Source organism: Vulpes lagopus, chromosome 5 (assembly GCF_018345385.1).
Source record: "Vulpes lagopus strain Blue_001 chromosome 5, ASM1834538v1, whole genome shotgun sequence".
Taxonomy (NCBI): Eukaryota; Metazoa; Chordata; class Mammalia; order Carnivora; family Canidae; genus Vulpes; species Vulpes lagopus.
The window spans coordinates 20,164,319-20,174,623 of record NC_054828.1 but is presented as its reverse complement, the minus strand read 5'-3'; the positions used below and the strand labels follow the sequence as shown (position 1 = coordinate 20,174,623).

Here is a 10,305-nt window from a genome sequence, read left to right as displayed (position 1 = left end):
GTCAGATTCTACTTAATGTTTATTTGTTAAGCACCAAAAATATGTCTGACAGTATGTTGGAAATGTTCACATGCTTCATGAAATTTAATCCTGTAACAACCAATTATGGATTTTATTTTACTTTCCCACAACAATACTGTTGTTACTTCTTTCACTTTTTTTTCAAATAGGGATTTTGAAGCTCAATGTCATTAAGTGACTTGGGGGTGATGAACTCCAATGACAATTTGGGGATTTTTGTTGCAATAAATTTCTTATAGCACTTCATTTCTATAATCCTGCATATCTATAATCTAGATGAAAAAGGATTCACAACAGTTTTCTTTGTGCTTAGTTTTGAAAAATACAGTAATGAACATTAAGACTATTGGGAATTTTTGTTAATATGCTGAACGGTAAGGGCATACAGACCTCCTGGCTGTGATAGGATTTACAACCTCCCATAACAGTGCCAGGTCCTGAGGATGCCAAGAACTCTCAGTGGGGGCACAGTGACCAGGGCCTCAGGCCAGGCAGCCCTGTGCAGGGAGGGCCTCAGTGACCTGCATCACCCATTGGAAACTGGGCCCTTCCCTCCATGTTTCCTATGTGGTGAACTATTACTGAGGAGAGAGCCCACCTCACAGCAATCTCAAAAGATCTGCCATCAACCTGCAATGGTTTTATCTCTGCAGCCTTTTTTTGCCTGCATGCAGCTTCGGTGGGGGCTCACCTTGCTTGTGCTGCTTAAAACCTCTCATCTGGACCATAGAAATAGTCTCTGTCTAAGCACCTGATGACCTAATAGTTGCTGCCCCAGAATTCACCTTAGTTTGTGTAACCAAAATTTCTTGATGATCTGTGCTGTGGCATTGCCTTGCCAGGAGGTATGTGCATGGTATAAGCATTTCTTCATATACAGCTTTTTTTTTTCTGAGGAATTGTATATGCCAGGCACTGTATTAGATATTGGGAATAAAACATAATCCTACTCATAGCAGCCTAAGTAGAAAGATAGAAATATCCTCAATCAAAACTGTGCTAAGTCCCACAACAGAAGCAGGTATAAGAATTTGTCAATGCACAGAGAGGGCTCCATTAGGCCCATGTAGGCCAATCCAAAGAGGCTCTGTGCAGGTGCTTTGAGATTCCAGCAAAATGAATGCTCACATTGCTCTGAAGATCTCCATGTTTGAAATATTAAACCCTGCAAAATTAATTAATGTTATATATCAATTTACAACTTTATATTAAACAATGAAATACTCCAGAAGAGCTAATCAAATCAATGCGGCACCACTTTGAACACACTTCCATACAAGCCTCCACTTTCTTATTGATAGCTTATTCCTCTCATTTACAACAAAGGACTGAAGCCCAGCTGACCTCACCAAGATTTCTTTGATTGATAAAACCCCCTAAATGTCTGTATAGGAATATCTGAGGGGGCGCCTGGCTGGCTCAGTTGGTGGAGCATCCAATCTTGATTGATCTCAGGGTCTTGAGTTTAAACCCGAAGTTGGGCATGGAGCTTACTTACAAAAAAAAAAAAAAGATCTGATACTTCCTTTCATTATCAGGCAACATTAGATAAATTACCAATGTTATCAAAACATCTTTATAATGATATTTAACCTACAATCAAATTAGTAAGCTTCATTTATTTACAACAAGATAAAATTCTTATAGGTAGTAATTTGTAGGAGTTGCTAATCTACCCTGAGTTCCTTTTGCACCTGGTCTACTTCCCAAGTCTTGCAAGCTTTCAAAATACCATTCTTAGTTGCTTTCTCCCCAGGATTCTCTTTAAAGCCTGTATACTGATGACCTTCAAAGCAATAGGAAAATAGGTGAAGAGGTACCAGGAGAGAAGAATTAGGTATTTTAACTTGGGGGCTCCCATTTATAATAGCAAAGATGGCCCTTTGATTTGAAGACTCTCCAGCTTTTAGACCAGAGAAGACTTGCTACAGGAAATCAGAGCTCCTTAGAGTCAGGGAGCCACGAAGCAAGTCATGATAGGCTGGATATAAAATCTAGCATTTTGGCTTTCAAGTTCTTTTAGCCCGATTCTCTTAGCCATTTCAAGAAAGACCTTGGGCAGACTGTTTATCAGGTGTCTGGAGGGCACCATAGGACCCTAGTTGGAAAAGGAAAAGAAGAACTAAGAATAAAACATTTTATGTTGGAAGCTTGGTGTTTCTGATAGGATGCTGTGGTCATAGTAGCACCCATTTGCTCCTCCTGGATAAACAGCTGTGAGAAAAATGAGGAATGAGTCCCAAAGTATATTCAGTGCCTGATTTATTTATGGCACAGTGAAGTGTTCAGATTCAAAGACAGTTTTTATAAAATCTATACATTTGGGGAAATTTTTGGTGCATCCAGGGGGAATTAGCTGCAGGCAAGTAGCTCTGGTGATCCATAAGACCACATCAGTACTTTGGTTAGCAGTGGTCCTAAAAAAGCTTGCAAGACAGTTTGGTTCTTATACAAAAGCATTACTTGGCACTGTAGGAAAATCTAAGTATTCAGATAATACAGATAAAGACACTTAGGAATTTTGTTTGATTTATGAAAGAATCAAGTTGAATTTTTAACTGACTTTATGAAATCTGCTTGTAAAATAACTAAATAAGGAAGTAAAAGAAGGGTAAAGACTTTTCCCCTCAGAACTCCCAAAGTTAAGGTCAGGGCCCAGTGCGCCAGGGAACCTCAGGGAACAGGTGCTGCCTGAGGAGGAGATGGGGGGGGGGGGATGTGGGGAGGAGGAGGAGTTGGAGGGATGGCGGATGGGGAGGACATGGAGAGATGGGGGGATGGGGAGAGGGAGGGATGGGGGATGGGAAGATGGGGGAATGAGGAGAGATGGAGAGGGGAGAAGAAGGGAAACCAGAGGGAGTGGAGATAGGGAAGGCAAAGGATAAGGCAGATGTGTCAGCCAGTGCATAGGACTATAGAACAAAGACATAAAGAAGAAAAAAAATCCATGTAGCTGGACTGAAGAGGGATTTATGGGAAGGGAATTAATACAACATCATATGTAAGTCAGTGAGAGAAAGATAACAGATCATAGAGCATCTTAATAATACAATGTGGGAGCAGAGATTCTTACAGCAAAACCATGAAGGCAAGTACAGGAATATAATTAATATAACTAACTTCCTGGATCATGAAGAAGGCCACTGGTGGGAACTATGAAATATGAATTTGAACTAACAGCTAGTTTCTGCCCCCTCCCCAAAAAAATTTACAATAAGGTCATGTCTTTTTTTTCTATATCAACCAAACATTATTACTATTCCATGGAAGATTATAATCTCATTCTCTGTGCCATCCCAGATCCTGGAGCGAAAGTTGGAAGTTAAAGACAGGCTGGAGTGAGTACTACTCTGCCCACAGCAGTGGAGTAGGGAGGGGAGTCCTGCCCCCTGTGCAAGGTGACCAGGTGGAGCTTGAGGGCACAGGCAGGAAGCTTTTAGTGGCTGAGAAGTTTGTCCAGGTTTCCAGAGCTCAGGTTTACAGGAGGGTGTTTACAGGGACCCTGCCAGTGGCCGAACTAAGTGTTGTAAAGGAGTGGGAGTCCTGGCTTCATCCCTCTGGTTAGTTGGTGGTGTGTCCTGAGACAGGCCCCTCTCACTCTGAGCCTCAGTTTTCTTATCTTGAAATTGAGAGGGTTTCCCTATGTTATCTCAAGGATCCTTTCCAGTTCTAAGCCTCCAAAGTTAATTTACTTCATTATACCTGTTTAATAACCCCTAATGTGCCTCCTTCAAAGACTATCTCCAAGGGCTCAATTCAGTTAAAGTTAGTCTTTAAGCAGCTACTACCTGTAAAGGCAAAGTAGTAAGGAATGTGATTTTGTTGTTCTGAATGAACTCATACAATCTTCTGGTGTGTGTGTGTGTGTGTGTGTGTGTGTGTGTGTGTGTGTGTGTGTTTGTTGTTATTGTTAACATGGTTTCAGCTCTTTGTAGTCACCTTTCAGAAATATTTGTCAAGTATTCTACTTTTTGGTGACGTTGAGCATAATGTTTTCTTTTACATGCTAATAGTATGTATCAATTTTTTTAGAGATGCTTATTTAATCTACCTTAGTGCCAAAAGAAGGCAGTGTATCAAAAGGCATTTGTTTAGAAATTATGTCTTGTCCGATAAATCAGGTGAAAGTTAGCCAGGGTCAAATAGAGTGGAGCGAGGGTCGCAGCCCCCAAAGGCTTACTGCCAATGTCGGAACCCAGAAAGCTTTACTTTACTATAGGGCATTAACTAGGGCAGCTCGGGCAGAGAATTAAGGTGGAATCCATCCCAATTTCCAGAGTGAAACATTGTAATCAGGTTTTTACACATGTTTTCAGTTATGCTTATGCACTTATAAGCATTTGCCCAAAGAAATTTTTTTTAAAAGATTCTTTATTTATTTATTCATGAGAGACAGAGAGAGAGGCAGAGACATAGGCAGGGGGAGAAGCAGGCTCCTCACAGGGAGCCTGACTGGGGACTCGATCCCCAGACCTGGGATCACTCCCTGAGCCGAAGGCAGACACACAACCACTAAGCCAACCAGGCGTCCCCTGCCCAAAGAACTTTTTATATATATTATTCTATATCTTTGCTTTTCTTTTCAGGTAATAATATCACCTTGTGATGTTTCCAATCTGCAATATCGATTTTTCCAATATATATTTTTATCACATATATTTCAAGAGCCGTGAATATATGCTCACAATCCCATATTTCAAATCCTTAGAGTCATATATGTATTTCAGTATTCATAATTTTTTTTCAAATTTTAGAAGGATAATATTCTATATAATGAAACTCCCAGATGGTCTGGGGAGGTACCTTTTCTTCAACCATACTGGTATTTCTGCAATGTAACAAATGAATATTTACAAGAACTGAAATGAACAGACTATCCAGAACACAAAGCAGATCTCCATCAAACAAATTTGCTGTAAATTCTTTCTAAAACTTCAGTGTTTGAGAGCTTTTGCATTTTTGAAGTGCTGGTAAGTTATTGTAGATCTGCATCTCACTACATAGAATCACACGATTTATTATCCATTTTCCTGTGGATAGGCATTTAGGTTATTTTTGTGATCTTTGTTATAAAAAACAGAGCAATGAACATTTTTTGACAATCCATCTTTGGAAAAATATAGCACATATCCTTATGATGAATTCCCAGAAACAGAATTGATGTGTCAAATGAAGGGTCAGCAGGCATGTGATTTTACATTTTGACAAAAATTTCCAAAGTACCTTCCAAAGAAGTTTGCACAAATTTATTATTCTCATTTATTAAATGGTAGTAGGTATAGGAGTGTCTGTTTCCCCATACTTCTCCTGTATGGGATTCCTAAGCTGGCTATCACAAAGTACCATAAACTGGGTTGCTTACATAGTACCAATTTATTGTCTCACAGCTCTAGAGGTTAGAAGTCTGATCAAAGTATTGGCAGGGTTGGTTCCTTCTGAGGGATTTGAAGGGCATTCTCTTCCAAGCCACTCTCCCAGCATTTGGTAGCCTGAGACATTCCTTGTGGCTGTCTTCTCCTTGTGTTTTTACATGTCCATCTCTTTGTCAAAATTTCCCTTTGTATAAGGACGCCAGTCATACTGAATTAGGGCCCATCCTCAGGACCTCATCTTACCTTGACTTTCTGCAAGGACTTTTATTTCCACATAAGATCACAGTCACAAGTATTGGGGTTAGGGCCTCATCACATTTTCAGGGTACTCAATTCAACCCATAGCATTTCCCAGTATTGACTATTATTAAAGTTTTCCAATGTAAGTAAAAATAGTATCTCACAATTTCTATTTGCACTTCTCTAAGTTAGATTTGAGCATTTTTTAAAACTTTTTAAAAAATGAATATAGACTCACAGGGAGATATAAAAGTAGTACTAGAGTGCTGTACCCACCTTTCTTCAAAAATGACATCTCCTATAATTGTAGTATGATATCAGAACTGGGAAACTGTTGATGATAGAATGTTGTCCACCCCACTCCATATTTAATACAGTGTTCACCATATTTTACATGCACTTTTCTGTGCGTGTGGTGAGTGCAGGTAATCATTCTCTGCAATTTCATTCTCTGTGTAGATCTCATGTACAAATCTGTATAATCACCACCTTGATCAGGGCACAGAAGCACAAAGAAATTCCCTCATACTGCCCCTTTGGTCACATCTACCATCCTACCCCCTTTCTTGTTCCCCAGCAACCATGAAGCTATTCTCTATCTCTCTCTCTAGCTGTGACAGTTCAAGGAGGTTCTAGAATGGTATCACTCAGCACATAACCTTTAGACATCAGCTCTTTTCATTCAGCATAGAGAATGCCCTTATGTTGTAGGATACAGTTGTACACAATACATGCATCAATCATTAACTGCCTTTTATTGCTGAATAATATTCCATTTAATTATTTTTGGTATTACTAGTCCTTTATATGTTTTTGTGTGAATTGCCTGTTTAAAAGAAAGTATTGCCTCTCATCTTTGTTGTCTTTATCTTGCCTTATTTTTTTCCCCATTTAAAATTTTCTTTATCATATCAGACTTATCAGTCCTTTATTTTTTGGATCCTTGATTTTTTTTTATTAACTCACAGAAAGGATTCCCACTCAAAACCTAAAATGTTAAGTCTTAAATCTGTCTGGAATTATTCTATGTATTTTTAAGGGGTGAAGTAGGGATCTAAATACTCTGTAGTTCTTAAATATTTATTTATTTTCTTTTTTTAAAGGAATTTATTTATTTATTCAAGAGGGACACAGAGAGGTTGGCAGCGACACAGGTAAAGGGAGAAGCAGCTGCCCCATGGGGAGCCTGATGCAGATCCCAGGACTCCAGGATCATGACTTGAGCCAAAGGCAGATGTTCAACCACTGAGCCACCCAGGTGCCCTAAATATTTCTTTCTTTTTTTTAAAAGATTTTATTTATTTATTCATGAGAGGCACAGAGAGAGAGAGAGAGAGGCAGAGACACAGGCAGAGGGAGAAGCAGACTCCATGCAGGGAGCCTGATGTGGGACTTGATCCCAGGTCTCCAGACCAAAGGCGGTGCTAAACTGCTGAGCTACTGGGGCTGCCCTAAATATTTATTTCTTATAGCTGTTGCTTTGCAAACATTTGATCAAACCTTAGTATATTTGTGTCTTTTAGTGCTTGTACACCTGCTTGGCAAGAATGTGGCTTGTGAGCCCTGGTTAATCATGACATAAAACTCATTTAAACTGCTAAAAATCATCTGCTGTTTGATAGTAAATTTGTATAGAAAGTGTTAACATGCAAAATACAGGGTGTAGGTTTTTTAGATGATTCAGGTTTGTGGGCTTCTAGCCAAATTCTCAAGGTCAATATACCTGAATCTATCATCTGCTTTTTTTTTTTTTAATGTCCTCTCTCCCCCTTAATCCTAAAACGAGCAAATGCAGGTATGTAGGATACTGGGTATAGTCTCAACAGAGCTGTCCCACTTATGGAAAGGACAGGTTCTCAGCGGTTAGCCTGTACTTCTATCTGCAGACACAGTGCCCTGCCTTGTTATAGTCCTCATGGAGAGAGAGAATTGGCCTATAGAGCTGTGATGAATGCCCCCCAAAGACAAAGATAACCATTAGAATAGGTTCCAGTCCTTATTTGGCCTTGGCAACTAGCGATAGGTGATTTTCCTCTATGCAGTTTACTTATTAGGTAAATAATCTTTCTATGCCCAGAAGATATTCCTCTAAGGAAGATGCCAACACATGCATGTATCAATAACTAGGATAGGCACCATCAAGGACTTTTGAGGGAGCCACATACAATGAAAATTATGGCTGACTGACTTCCACAAATAATCACCGAAGACCCCAGAGGGTTCATGGCCCTCAGAATTGGAAGGGCACCCTGATTTTGTCTGTGTGAACACTATCTGGATGGACTCATTTCTTCCATAGCATCTATACTGATGTAGCCTGATTGCATCAACATGGCCATGAAGTGAAGTAGTCTTGGGTGTTCATCTTGCCCCACAACTTAGTAAGTTGTGTCACCTTGACTAAGTTAATTAAGTTCCTCTGTCATAACATGGTGATAATAATAGTGTGTGCCTTAGAACTCTGGAACAGATTCGATTTGATAATTTAGCCAACATGCCTTAAAATTTAGCCAACTCATGCCTAGCAGAGTGCCAAGGACTGAATGTTAAGCTGCCATCATCGTTCCTTCCAGTGTCTGGCACTCCTTGCCTCCTGAGGTCATCCTAATGGCTTAGGGTAGCCTGCAGTCAAGATTTCTGAACTCGGGAGCCCTCCTCTCCGGACGGCCGACCCGGCAGGGAGTGCGAAGGCGGCTCCGCAGGGCTCCTCCGCAGGCCGCCAAGCCTTCCCTTCCCGCTAAGTCCCAGAGCAGGCGGCGCGCCCTGGGCCCCGCTGGAGCGCGAGACATCGGGACCTTCAGCTTGGGGAAGATGATTGCAGCCAAGCCAGGGAAAACGCCAGTTCAGGTATTACACGAATACGGCACGAAGACCAAGAACATCCCGGCTTATTACTGTGAAAGATCGGATGTGCAAATACACGTGCCCACTTTCAGAGTAACCGTTGGGGACATAACCTGCACAGGTGAAGGTACAAGTAAGAAGCTGGAGAAACATAGAGCTGCAGAGGCCCATAAACATTTTGAAAGCCAATGCAAGTATTTGCTTTGCAGTTCCTGACCTGCTTAATGCCTGACCCTTCTAAGCAACCAAAGAACCAGCTTAATCCTATTGGTTCATTACAGGAGTTGGCTATTCATCATGGCTGGAGACTTCCTGAATATACCCTTTCCCAAGAGGGAGGACCTGCTCATAAGAGAGAATATACCACAATTTGCAGGCTAGGGTCATTTATGGAAACTGGAAAAAACTGCAAAGGGGGCATAAAAATAAATAAATAAAAAATTTAAAAAAAACAAGCCAAGAGGGACGCTGCTGAGAAATTTCTTTCCAAATTCAGTAATATTTCTCCAGAAAACCACATTTCTTTAACAAATGTAGTAGGACATTCTTTAGGATGTACTTGGCCTTTCTTGAGGAATTCTCCCGGTGAAAAGATCAACTTATTGAAAAGAAGCCTCCTCAGTATTCCTAATACAGATACATCCAACTGCTTAGTGAAATAACCAAGAAACAAAGTTTTAATATAACATATTTGGATATAGAAGAGCTGAGTGCCAATGGACAGTATCAGTGTCTCGCTAAACCATCCACCAGCCCCATCACAGTCTGTCATGGCTCCAGGATGTCCTGTGGCAATGCACAGAGTGATGCACCTCACAACACCCTGAAGTATTTGAAGATATTTGCAGAAAGAAGGTGAGCCTGAAGCAACTCCAAAAGCCCTCAGTAGGACATAAGCAGTCCTCTTTTCACCCCTTCCCAAGTACAATGTTTACTGTTTGAGTTTGTGTGTTATTTCTAAATCTCTTCCTAGATTCCATCAATACTCCAGATTTAAGGATCTCCTAGTAGTTATTAAGCTATTTTTAATGGCTTCAACTTTGTACTGGTATATCGTATTTATAAACTTTGTACCATAGGCAGAGTGTAACACCCATGCTACAATGCCATGTACATAGAAGGAAGAAATTGCATGTTTGTTGATGAGGAGGAGGAAGATGGCAAAGAAACAAAACTACTGCTAGCAATAGTTGCTCTTTTTTTAAAAATATTTTATTTATTATTCACAAGAGACATACACAGAGAGAGAGAGAGAGAGAGGCAGAGACACAAGCAGAGGGACAAGCAGGCTCCATGCAGGGAGCCTGACATGGGACTCAATCCCAGGACTCCAGGATCATGCCCTGGTCCGAAGGCAGGCACTAAACCGCAGAGCCACCCAGGAATCTCGCAACAGTTGTTCTTACTGGTGTTTAACCTCTTCTTGGCGCAAGTCTTTGTAAGGGGAATTCGAAGGAAGCCCCTTAGAATTAGAGTTTTGAGGAACGCACGAACAGGCATTCATTGAATGTGATTGCTGAATTTCAGGGAACATGATTGGTCTGCTGTGCATTTGAATCCATGTAATAAAGAACTGCTGCTGTAAAAAAAAAAAAAAAAGAAAGAAAAGAAAAGAAAAAGAAAAAGAAAAAGATTTCTGAATTCATCATCATCTGCTATTGAGTCCACACTGCAGGATTGATCTCCTCAAAGGTCAATTAATTTTGTTTCTTTCTTTGAATATTAACTAAACTCACCATTTCGGAAACATACGTTACTCGGAGTCCATCCTGGGCACATCTAGGAGATAAAATGGACAATCTGAAAAGCTCTTAATAAACTGTTAAAG

The 10,305-nt window shown here is 40.4% G+C and overlaps 1 pseudogene; it reads left to right on the top strand.

Moving 5' to 3' along the window:
- Nucleotides 1-8,429: 8,429 nt before the first annotated feature.
- LOC121492086 lies at nucleotides 8,430-9,336 on the top strand (annotated as a pseudogene).
- Nucleotides 9,337-10,305: the final 969 nt, after the last annotated feature.